Source organism: Pteropus alecto, unplaced genomic scaffold (assembly GCF_000325575.1).
Source record: "Pteropus alecto unplaced genomic scaffold, ASM32557v1 scaffold50, whole genome shotgun sequence".
NCBI lineage: Eukaryota > Metazoa > Chordata > Mammalia > Chiroptera > Pteropodidae > Pteropus > Pteropus alecto.
In genome coordinates, this window is record NW_006431918.1 from 3078298 (window position 1) to 3089128 (window position 10831).

Consider the following 10831-nt stretch of genomic DNA (forward strand, 5'->3'; position numbering starts at 1 on the left):
AATGTGTGATTTTCAAAATGCCCCTATGGTTTACCAGATGATCTATAGGTGATGTGGTGGTTTCAGAGGAAAAATTGTTTTCACTTATATAAATTCCACAAAGACTAAGTGCAATATTACCTGTGAATTCCAAGGGAATTCTTTTAAGTTCTTATCAACTGTGACACCATTAAGTGTGCACGTACACTACAAAGATTATACTGATTAGTCACTGTAAGTGAACAGGTCTCAATTCATCTCAACTAGCATGTTGTAAGCATTTGTGTGCTTATTACTCACATTTGTTATATTGGGTTTTTATGGTTTCTGTTGCACTTTATCATTACTATTGCCTAATGTCAAGTAGCTAAGCACCAAAAAGAGAGAACACAGTATAGAGTTGATATGTGAAAGCATAATAGTACTAAATAAATAGTACTAAATAGTACAGAAGAAAATATTAATTTAAATATTGTAACTTTGAATAATATCATTTCATTCCTCTGAAAAATTGGAACAATAATACCCTCATGATACCACATGAAAAGTAAATAAGATAGCATTCTGTACATGGTAATCTTAACATACTGCTGACTTCTCCACATAATTTCTCAAGTTTTCACTCTATTCAGCCTAGAGAAATAAGATTAAAAATATGTTTTTAACCTTCTAAAAAGACTAACCTTTTATCTTACTCTCCAGAATTATAATTAAGGAAGATCAGCAACGTCAGAAATGATAATGTCAAGTAGATGCAATGTATCATTCTTACAATGCTTCAAGTATCAAAAATAATCTCTTTCTGGCACCATCCTAACATCAGCCAGAACTGATAATGTCAAAACCACCATTGCACTTTTTATCATGGTGCATGCTGTACTTTTAATATTGACTTCATTTCAAATTCTTATCAAATTTTTGAGAATTACCACCAACAGCATTTAGATTTACATGGATAGAAGTAAATATGTTTCTCCACTATTTGCTGAAAAGCAAAATATGAGAACTTTAAACTTTAATAATTACATAATAAAGTTCTTTTCAGGGCTTTAAAATATTACCCATATTGAATGAAGTAAAACACACTTGTCTAATACCAATAACACTTCTAGGCTATTTGTCCTTTCATCAGTGCAAATCTTAATTGAAAAGGCTAACATAAATAAGAGGTAAGCTCACAAAAATATGACAAGTGCATTTATTAAGAAAAATTAATTATGAGTGTCACAATGAACTTCAGTAACAAAAAATTAGCACTTACTCTATAGTTTCTCTTTGATCAATAAATGTACCTCAGGTTATCAAAGATTCACAACAAAATCCTAAACCAAATGAGTTCATAAACCAACTTACGAATTCACCCCACAAACTAACTCCCCCAAGCATACAAGATTTCTGGTTCCCACGCCGTCATCTCATACTTCCATTTGTCCTCGTAAGTATTGCCTGCTAGATATTTACCTTCGGTATGTTTTCTGAGCCAGTGACAACAAATTATCACCGAGTATATCTCCCTTTCTTTCTTCTAGTAATAAAATCTACAACATTTCTGCTTGGTATATGACCACCCAGATAGTAGCTACATTTCCAGCCTTCCTGAAGCGAGGTGTGGCTAGTGACATACTGGCTGATGAGACGAGAGCAAAAATGATGCATCTCCTGAGAACCAGCCCTGCTCGCCCTGTACTTTACCTTTGCCCTTTCTCATTTCCTTAGAAAATGGGGACAATGGGGACAATATTGGAAGTCATAGGCTGAATCAAGTATAAAAGGGAAAACGAAACTCCCTCTCGACCCCAGTAGGTTAAGAGCGGGGCAAGTTAGAATGGGGCAATTGAGGATACGGGTGAAGGAAGAGTATCACTAAATGTTACAAAAATATAAGCTAGGATTCGGAAGAGTTTACACAAAAGGTCTCCAAATATCCTTTCATCATCAGAAAAACACACTTGGGCAAACATAACAGGCCACGGTTTTCTACGAGTTCTCATAATGTTTGATGTTCATCAGAATGCCAGGTATAAACCACGATGAAATGTCATCTTTAATAACATAATGAGATGTGAGGGATGAACCTCCATCCACATGAAATCTCTTCTATAACAATATTCTATATTCTGAATAACAGTATATATTTTGTACTCAATGGACAGTTCTATCTGAAATACACAGATAGAACCAAAAATAACATCCATAGTCAGAAAATAGCAAAAATATTGCCAAACGCTAAATTTTTCTGGAAATATATAACCTCCTTTACTAACGAAATTAATCCCAGAACCTCGGAGACGAGGATTGACAGGTGACTCACGTAGGGATGGGCAGCTGGACGTCAGATCCAACCTCTCTTCCTGTCTTCTCTTCTTTTTAATTCCAATGCCATCACCATCCTGGGCTGCGGCAGAGAACACTGTTGTTTCCCATTTAATGCTCTTGTCTAAATCAGAACCGAAATCACACTAGAACAGTTAAATAAAACATTTATGAACACTGAGGATCACAAAAGGGAACTCTACTCAGAAAAGTCACACTAATCTAGATATATATGTGATGGCTATAATATTTTGAAAGTAATGTAACCGTGTATTTTTAATTCCCTATGGCTCTCTCAGGCATTGAATCAAGGCCTTTCATTGCTTTAGGGGAAGAGCCTATAATACCTAGAAAAAAGGAATTGTTCAGATTTGAGTGTTAAATTAGATTTGTTAAATTCAGAGTAATAAAATAGTCTCAAAAGCCCAGTTTCCTTGAGCAAGAGCACACACATCCCAACACACACACACACACACACACACACACACACACACACATTATGAGATCAAAAGCTTCTCTTTAAATATCGAGAAGCAAAATTTGGAGGATTTTCTACATAGCAGATCATCAAGCAGAGAAGTCAATATAGGTACTAAGGAAAATTCCTACCCAACGACTAAGTCTCTTTTTGAGTAAAAGAAAAAGAGACAGAGAAATGCAGCCTACGTAATTCAAAAGGGGATTCCTAACTCCCACCCATGCCCCCGCAACAGAAAGTCCTTAGGTGAAGGGAGGGTGGCTGAAACCCGCAGACCAGTTCTGGAACTTCTCAGAGCAGCAGGCATCTTTGCATCCCCTGCTGCCCGAGCCTCTCCAAGAAGCCTGTGTCTTCATGGTGTGCGTCCCAAGTGCAGAAATGGTTGAGGGAAGTGCCTCTAGGGGCCCCACTGTTCTAGTGGTGGGTAGTGGATGCAGAAGTTTGCATGCTCCTGAGGAAGAGGAAAACTACTTTTGGCAGGATGGAAGCAACTTTGAATCAAATGAATATTCATCCAAAAAAGAGGCTGCTATAAAATAGAAGACACTGGGTGGGCCTTTAGTTGGCAGATGCAAGGAGACCATCATTCTCCACCGTTAACAGGAGTGAGGGCTGGAGACAAGTTGAGCTCAGATACAGGAAACAAAGCTATATATTGTTTGCACATCCTTATTTATGACTGTTAAATTTAAACCCCGTGACATAAAGAACAGAGCTTAATAATTTTCAGCTTACATACTGCAGAAATGTGGCAACCTCCTCGGGGCACGGCAGGCCGTGCTTGGCCGCCCTGGCCTCTCTTTGACTGCTGTCCTGTACTCCCTGTGGCCAAATGGTTAAGAGCGTTGGTTTTGGAGCCAGGCAGACTTGGGTTTAAACTCTGGCCATATCCCTTGCCAGCTGTTTGATCCCGAGTGACTTTAACTCACCCAAACCTTAGATTCTTCATCTTTAAAAGGCAGATAAAAATTGGGCTCGTCTCACAGAATTGTTCTCAGTGAAATTATACATGTAAAGTGCTTAACAAAATCTGTGCCATGAGTAAGAGCTCAATGTTAGTGTATGTGAATGTGTACGCATTTCCCACAAAATGCCCTAAAATATTATTGAACCGTGCAGGATTTATATAGCCTTGCGCTAACGGTTCCAATAGTTTTATGTTCTCTAGGAGGTGATCTGCTTTCAATCTGACAATTTCTCAAATACAGAGACCCACCAAGGACCACTGCAGGTCCCACACTCTGCACCCCATGGCCTGTGCGCCACGCGGCTGGCGTTCAGGGTGAAGCAGGGGCGGATCCAGGCGCCATGTAAGAGCGCTGATCACTACCACTGAGAAAGGGTCAAACTTACTGAGCAAGTTTACTCGGACAATTTTATTCATTTTTACTCATGAGCTTCATGCTGCTCTAAGTGTTCCACCTTATTAACTCATATAATCCCACAACAATCCTCCTAGGTGAACATTATTTTTATTGCCACTTTGTAGATGAAGAAATTGAGGCCAAGAAAGGGTAAACAACTTCCCCCAAGGTCAGGAGAGCTGGACTTTGACACCGGGCAGTCTAACTTAATTCACCCACCTCATATCCACTACACACTGTGCTTCGGAAATGCTTCTTCTCTCTGCTTTGTGGAGTTTTCACCGCCTCTTGGAGGACTGCTTCTTCCTGTTTTCTTCCTTTATCTTTTCTTTTCTAGCCTTGCTACACTGGCAGCACTGCCAGCCAATGAGGACATCGCTTCCGCGAGCGAACCACCTAATCACATTCCATGTACTTTCATGGTCAGGTCTGGGTCTTCTCAGAATTAGAAATGCACGTGCTCTGAGGTGTCTCCAATTACAGCTGAGTACACAGCTGCCCTAACAGCTGAGCCAGCCAAAGAGCTCGGTGGGGATGACTCGGAAACAGATCCAGATGTGCAGGTAGATGTAACATGATCCTGGAGCTTAGGAGCGTTTGGACCTGTGGACATGCAATGGCCAGTGGTCTTGGTCTGGCTCCCCTCTTTCAGAGGTCTCCATGTGGGTCTCCGCAGTGCCGCACAGATGGCTCTGGTCACCATACAATCCGTTTTCAAGACCATGACTGATCAAGTGGGTACCTGGAGCTATGACAGACTTGCCTCACTGACTCTGAGGGGCCAGAACAGTGCTATTTCACATATTTGCAGGATGTTTAGTGTCTTATTTATCATAATTTATAGAGACACCATAGACTGTGACTTCAATATTTTAGTATGTATCATTTTACAGTTTGATCAGAGGATGATGAGTCAGAATGGTTGACCTATGTCCTGACCTTGTCCTTGATGTATCTTCTATGTCAGATCATCTGTAGGTAACTAAAAAAAAAAACAAACAAACAATAAAAAATTTAAGATCATAATCTTGGAGGAAGAGTGAAGCCCAAACTTAAATGGTATAAACTCAGTGTTTTATATGGAAATGATTTTCCTGGGTTATCTGAGGAATTCGAGTCCTTTTCCTCCGAGCTCTACCTTCAGCAGGGTTAACTCTTGACAGGAAATTCTGAGGGGCATTAACTCACTTTATATTTAAAAAGAAAAAAAAAAAGTCCTCAGTGTGTCTAAAGACTAAGGAAAATGCAGTTCTCTATCTTCCATTAGTAACTATACCTATGGACAGCTACTGAGGAAACATTTGTTTTCCTGATAAGTAAAGTTTGTGCCCATGTGAATGGCTAAGTTTTTTCTATGTATAAAAGAGCTTTAAAAACTGAATACCTATAAATTCGTTTTATAGTTTAATTTTTGAGACGAGGTAATTTCAAAGAAAAATTCTGTAAATATAAGTACTAAGATGTTATTAATATTTCTTTATTCTCCTAAGTGGCTTTTAATCCTTACTTCAGTATTATGATTTTTATAACCAATAAAAAAGTACACATTAAATATCTAACATATAATTATGACTTAAATAAACTACAAAATGTTTATTGTCATATTCTAAATTCAAATAAAAATCAAAATAGTTTAAACAAAGAGTTATGGACAATATTTGTTTCCTATTAAAATACACAATTTATAGCAACTATGTTAAAATATCTTTCAGGGAAAAAGACTACATCTCATACATCTTTTTGAGTAAAATCTCAACAAACTCGAGCTGGAAAAAGATACAGGAGGAGAGAGAAAGCGGGGATTTGTGGGCATCCTGGCCGGAGCTAAAGCCATGGGGATGACTGAGGGCCCCCCAGAGACAGTGTGCACAGACAGGGGACAGACCCCAGGACACAGGAAGAAGAGGGAGGCAGGGAGTCCATAAAACAAACTGATGAAAAGTATTAAGAGCTTTACGGGGAACACCAAGAGAAAATGGTGCCTTTAGGGAATGAGAATGGGTCTTTACAGTGTTTGAAAGGCAGAGTGGACAGGTTTCGTGGGCCTGCGTGCCACACCCAGGCCCGTGTGGGCGGCTGACAGGTCAGCTCTGCTGCCCAGCGCTGCGCGGCGCGGCGCGGCGCTGAGCTTAAGGCTGTTGGGCAATGAGCATAGTTGGAGGTGGCTGGCCTAGGACAGGTCTTCTCACCTGTTTGCTAGAGGGTGCGACCACTGGCCTGGGAAGGGCAGGGAGGGGGGAGGGGGGAGAGGGTCCCCGCCCCCTGTGACACTCAGGAAACGAGAATTTCCACTACTTCTCCACAGCACGGTTCAGATCAGGCTGTAAGCTCTCACAAGGCTTCACAGAGAGCGTATTATGATGGATATTATTTCCGTGTGTGTACCTGAAAATACATTTGCCCATAGTATGTATGTAAGCAGGAACACCTGCTTTGAAAATCACCCATAACGATCTTTTTGAATAGCTTAAGAGAATAATTTAGAACCAACAGGCCTTGCGAGGGTGAGAGCACTTGAAGTCAATATAGGCATTGGAAAGAATTTAGAATCTGGCTTCTGAATGGCCAGGTGCTAGCACTGGCTTTCCTTAAATTAAATGGCCTTGAGCAAGTCATTTAGTCCTTTTGAGTCTCATTCTTCACATCTGAAAATTGAGAACATTATAACAAGATAGTTATAATAAACTATCCTGAATGTTCTTTCAAATTACAAAAATCCATATTTCTGTAATTATCATCTGTTAAGATAAAATAATCATCCAAAGACTTCTGCAGTGTGAATAGCTATATAAGATGGCTAGGGAAAAAATTAGTTCAATCCTACTTGGGGTTTAGAATAGCTTAGACCTTAAACAAGGCACCTTAACAAAAGGAGACTAGGAGTAAAAACTTTCACTAAGCTCTTTGTTAAAAATTATCCGTTTGGGGAAAATAGAATGCATTTTGAAAGTCTGGCAGAAATATATGCTGACGGAGTTAAGGATGTAAAGGAACTAGAAACATCTTGCAACATTCCAACTCATTGAAGTACTTACTAGACCATAGAGTACGGCATCTGAGAAGCAAACAGGGCTCTGTTTTCTTGATTAAAATTCTCTATTTAATCCATTTAAAAAATAGAGTAAACATAAATAAATAAAAAGAAAATTCAGAGCAGAATCATCGCTGAGAAACACTGCTCTAAGTCCTGCCTATTTGTTTTTCAACTTGTAAGGTTGTTCAAGTTGTATAATCACGATGTAGTGAAAAATATAATGAGGAGCTGGCACTCGTAGTTTTCTAGGATTTGAAGATTGATTTCCATGCACCACTTTCTCGTGTTATTTAAACTTTGTTACCGTCATCATTTTTCTAGCTGTTGAGTTTAACCTTTGCACACCACGGGCTGCAGGACCATGAGTGCGCTCACAAACAAACGAAAAGCGTTACTGGGCCCAGTGACCCACAGGACATGTCACTCCACAATGAGGTTTGCATGAAGTGAGGCTTCTTTATTTGTTCATGTGTTTTTAAACCAGGCATAAACTGCCCAATTTATAAACTACGATCTATGATTTTAGTTATATGAGTACTAAACCAAAAAAAAAAAAAAATCATTCGAAGACGGTATTGACACACAAAATAGAAAAATTATTTGAATAATCATAGAATCTGAAGACTGGGCCAGACTTCAAGGTCTGCTAGATGAATGCTTCCCAACATACCTGAAACTAAAAATCACCTGGAATTTATGAAATTTTTTAAAAAATTAAAAAGTGGAAGAAGATTATTGGGCCCGCTCCAGAAAACTGAATTAGAATGCCCAGGGGGAAAAGCCTCGACTGCATACTTACAAGTGCTCGCAGATGATACCTGAGAAAGGCCGATCTTGTCCAATTTTCTGCCTGAAATTTGAATCCTGACCTTATGCGGTTCTTAATACTTGATGTACATGAGACCCGCCTAGGAAGCTGTTTTGCTTTCAGCATGGAGTCCAGTGCTTCCACAGATGTACCTCTGGAACGGAGTCTTGTAACCTGTTTTTTGTTTGTCTGTTCTCAGTTTTTTTGGAATGGTTGTTTACTTGTTAATTGATGTTCCCAGATGATTCTGATGCACAGGCAGGTTTAGGAACAGCCGCCAGCTCCCCTGGGCCTGACAGGGTTTATCCTATCTCAGCTTGAACACCTCCAAGCCGAGAATCCAAACCACTTCTACCTAAAGAAATTACAAACGTTTGGTTTTCTCAATCTAGGAAAATTCATATTCTTTCCATTTCCTTTTACAAATAGACACACCCATCTGTGAAAGGAAGTAGATCATTTGATTCCTGTTATCAATGTATTGACAGTGAGTTGGAGGTAAGTTTTTGTGCTGTGACATCTTCTCCAGGGCAACATGGGACAGAAGGAAAGGGGAGGAGGAAAATTTAGTCAAAATCTTTACTTGGCAGCACGCACACAAAACAATTAGTTGACGGGCTAAATTGTTAATGCTAACTGATAAATCCATCAGAAATATGGCAGTATATATTTTGAATTCTGTAAAACTCAGCTATTTAGTAATTGCTTCGAAGAAAACTACTTTTTACTTAATGAGCACATTTCTTATTCTAAATTGGTGTTTGACTCTCTCTAATATTACAGGAAATCACTAGAAATATACAAGACTGAATTTTTACTGAATTTTTACTGAATTTTTTTCAACACACATATATGTTGCCGGCTTACTACGTGCAGGCACTGTTCTTGACACTAGGGATCAGCAGAAAACAAGACCATTCAAAGACCCTACCACCCCGTGATTTCTGTTTGGTAGGGCCTAGGAAGGAAACAATCTATAACATAATAAATATATATAATAAAATATCTGGCAAAGATAAGGCTGTGAAGAAAATAAATCAGGATAAGCAGACAGAGCAAGACTTATGGAACACAGCATTCAGTGCATCACCATTAGCTGGCATTCATTAGTATGATTTATGGATGTGCATCTTGCTTCATATACGATTATAATGATGATGGCGATATTATTTTCCATATTTATGAATATAGCTTTTAAAAAACTGCTAACTGCTCCAAACGGAGAGCTCAGCTGGTCAAGCCCTGCCTTCCGACTGCGGGCACCAGTGCAGGGCCTGTCATTCTTTGCTGATCTTCCTAGCTTCACAGGCTGCTCAATATCGTGAATCAAAATGAGCCGCCTCTGTCACACTGCCACGTGCCATGTCTGCCCACAGACAATACCCCTCATTCTCCACGGAAGGCAGCTCTCTTGGTGTCATATCAACATTTCTGATGGGCTTCTCAGCGAACGCCTAGACGGAGGTTTCTTCGCATGTCTTGTCACAGAGCAGCTGCTCAGGGTCCTGCTGCCATCCATCCTCAGGCCGTGCGCGGCCGAGCGGAGCTGCGCACACGGCTTCTTCATCTGCACATGGGCTGCTTTCCAGGGCAGCGAGGAAAGGCTAGTGTGATGCTGTGTTGCTATGTATTTATATAGTGATTATCACCCTTATGGCCTGGATACAGGCTGGCCAAACAGTATGTCCACACTAAACCAGGGCAAATTCACTACCTCTCTAGACCTCTTTTTGAAGAGGAAAACAAGGAAAAGTGAGCCACAAATAGCTCGTAGAAAGGACTAGTTTGTAAAGACAAAAAATTAGCCAGCTTAAAATATATTTTATGGCAATACTGTGGATGCTGACCAACATGATGATGCTGAGTCCTAGCCAAGTTTGCTCCATAGTCTCACAAATGAATGAGGAATGGCCAGTACATGTTACATATCCAAACCACAGCTTTTATTTTTATGATTTATTTAGGTCAAAAGCTCTTTTATGTACATTATATCATTGTCTGTTAACTCGGTTTTCACTGAAAATATTTTTCGAATGCACCATGCAAAAAATACTTGAATGAAATGACATTTTAAAGTGTGTTGAGAAAATTTCACTTTACCACCCAGAAACAGTACATGTCTAGAGTTAACTCATAATTATCCATATCTGTGGGTGAAAAAAAATGAAATAAACTGTAGAAAATATAAATTAATCCAAAAGCCACAGCTGCACCACGGAATCCAATGAGCCGCACAACCGATGTATCAAATGTTCTTTTCTCCCATTTATTTCACAAGTGACGCTTGCTTCCCCACTAGTTACTACTGCCCTCTCCCCACCTTGAACCTTTCCTAATCCATAACTTCCATGACACCACTCTGGGGCCCTCCACCTACCTCTCGGTTAATTCCTTCACTTCCTCTCTTCCTCCGTAGGAGCACATGCTTGGTCCTTCCCTGCATCTACTCTCTTCTGCCAAGATCTCGTCTGCCTTCACATCTTCAACTTTCATCTCTTTGTAGATACTCGACAATCTTTATCTTCTACCTTAAGATGGTCATATGTAGATCTCATATGAATTATTCCATAAAAGGTATTGGAATAACTAACGACTCATTCGAAAAAAATAATAAAGGTAAATTCTATCTTCACACACATATACAAAATTCAATAACTAATGACTCATTTGAAAAAAACTAATAAAGGTAAATTCTATCTTCACACACATATACAAAATTCAATTCTAGATGGATTAAATAAACATTTAAAAATTTTTTTCTACAAAAGACTGGTCATAAAGTTTGGACATATGTATATGTATATTTAAATATATCTCTACAGATTTATATTTAATAAATAAATTTATATAAATAA

General features: G+C 39.2%; 1 long non-coding RNA gene across 2 annotated transcripts in view; it reads right to left on the reverse strand.

Moving 5' to 3' along the window:
• Nucleotides 1–917: 917 nt before the first annotated feature.
• LOC112475085 overlaps nt 918–10831 on the reverse strand; it is a 100019-nt gene continuing 90105 nt past the window's right edge. Inside the window, exons 3-5 of one of the 2 annotated variants that reach the window (XR_003044574.1) lie at nt 10354–10504; nt 4354–5116; nt 918–2438 (exon numbers count right to left, since the gene is read on the reverse strand). This is a non-coding gene — a long non-coding RNA (uncharacterized LOC112475085). Of the gene's footprint in view, nt 2439–4141; nt 5117–10353; nt 10505–10831 lie in introns of those variants that run through there. The other variant, XR_003044573.1, reaches the window with a different exon arrangement.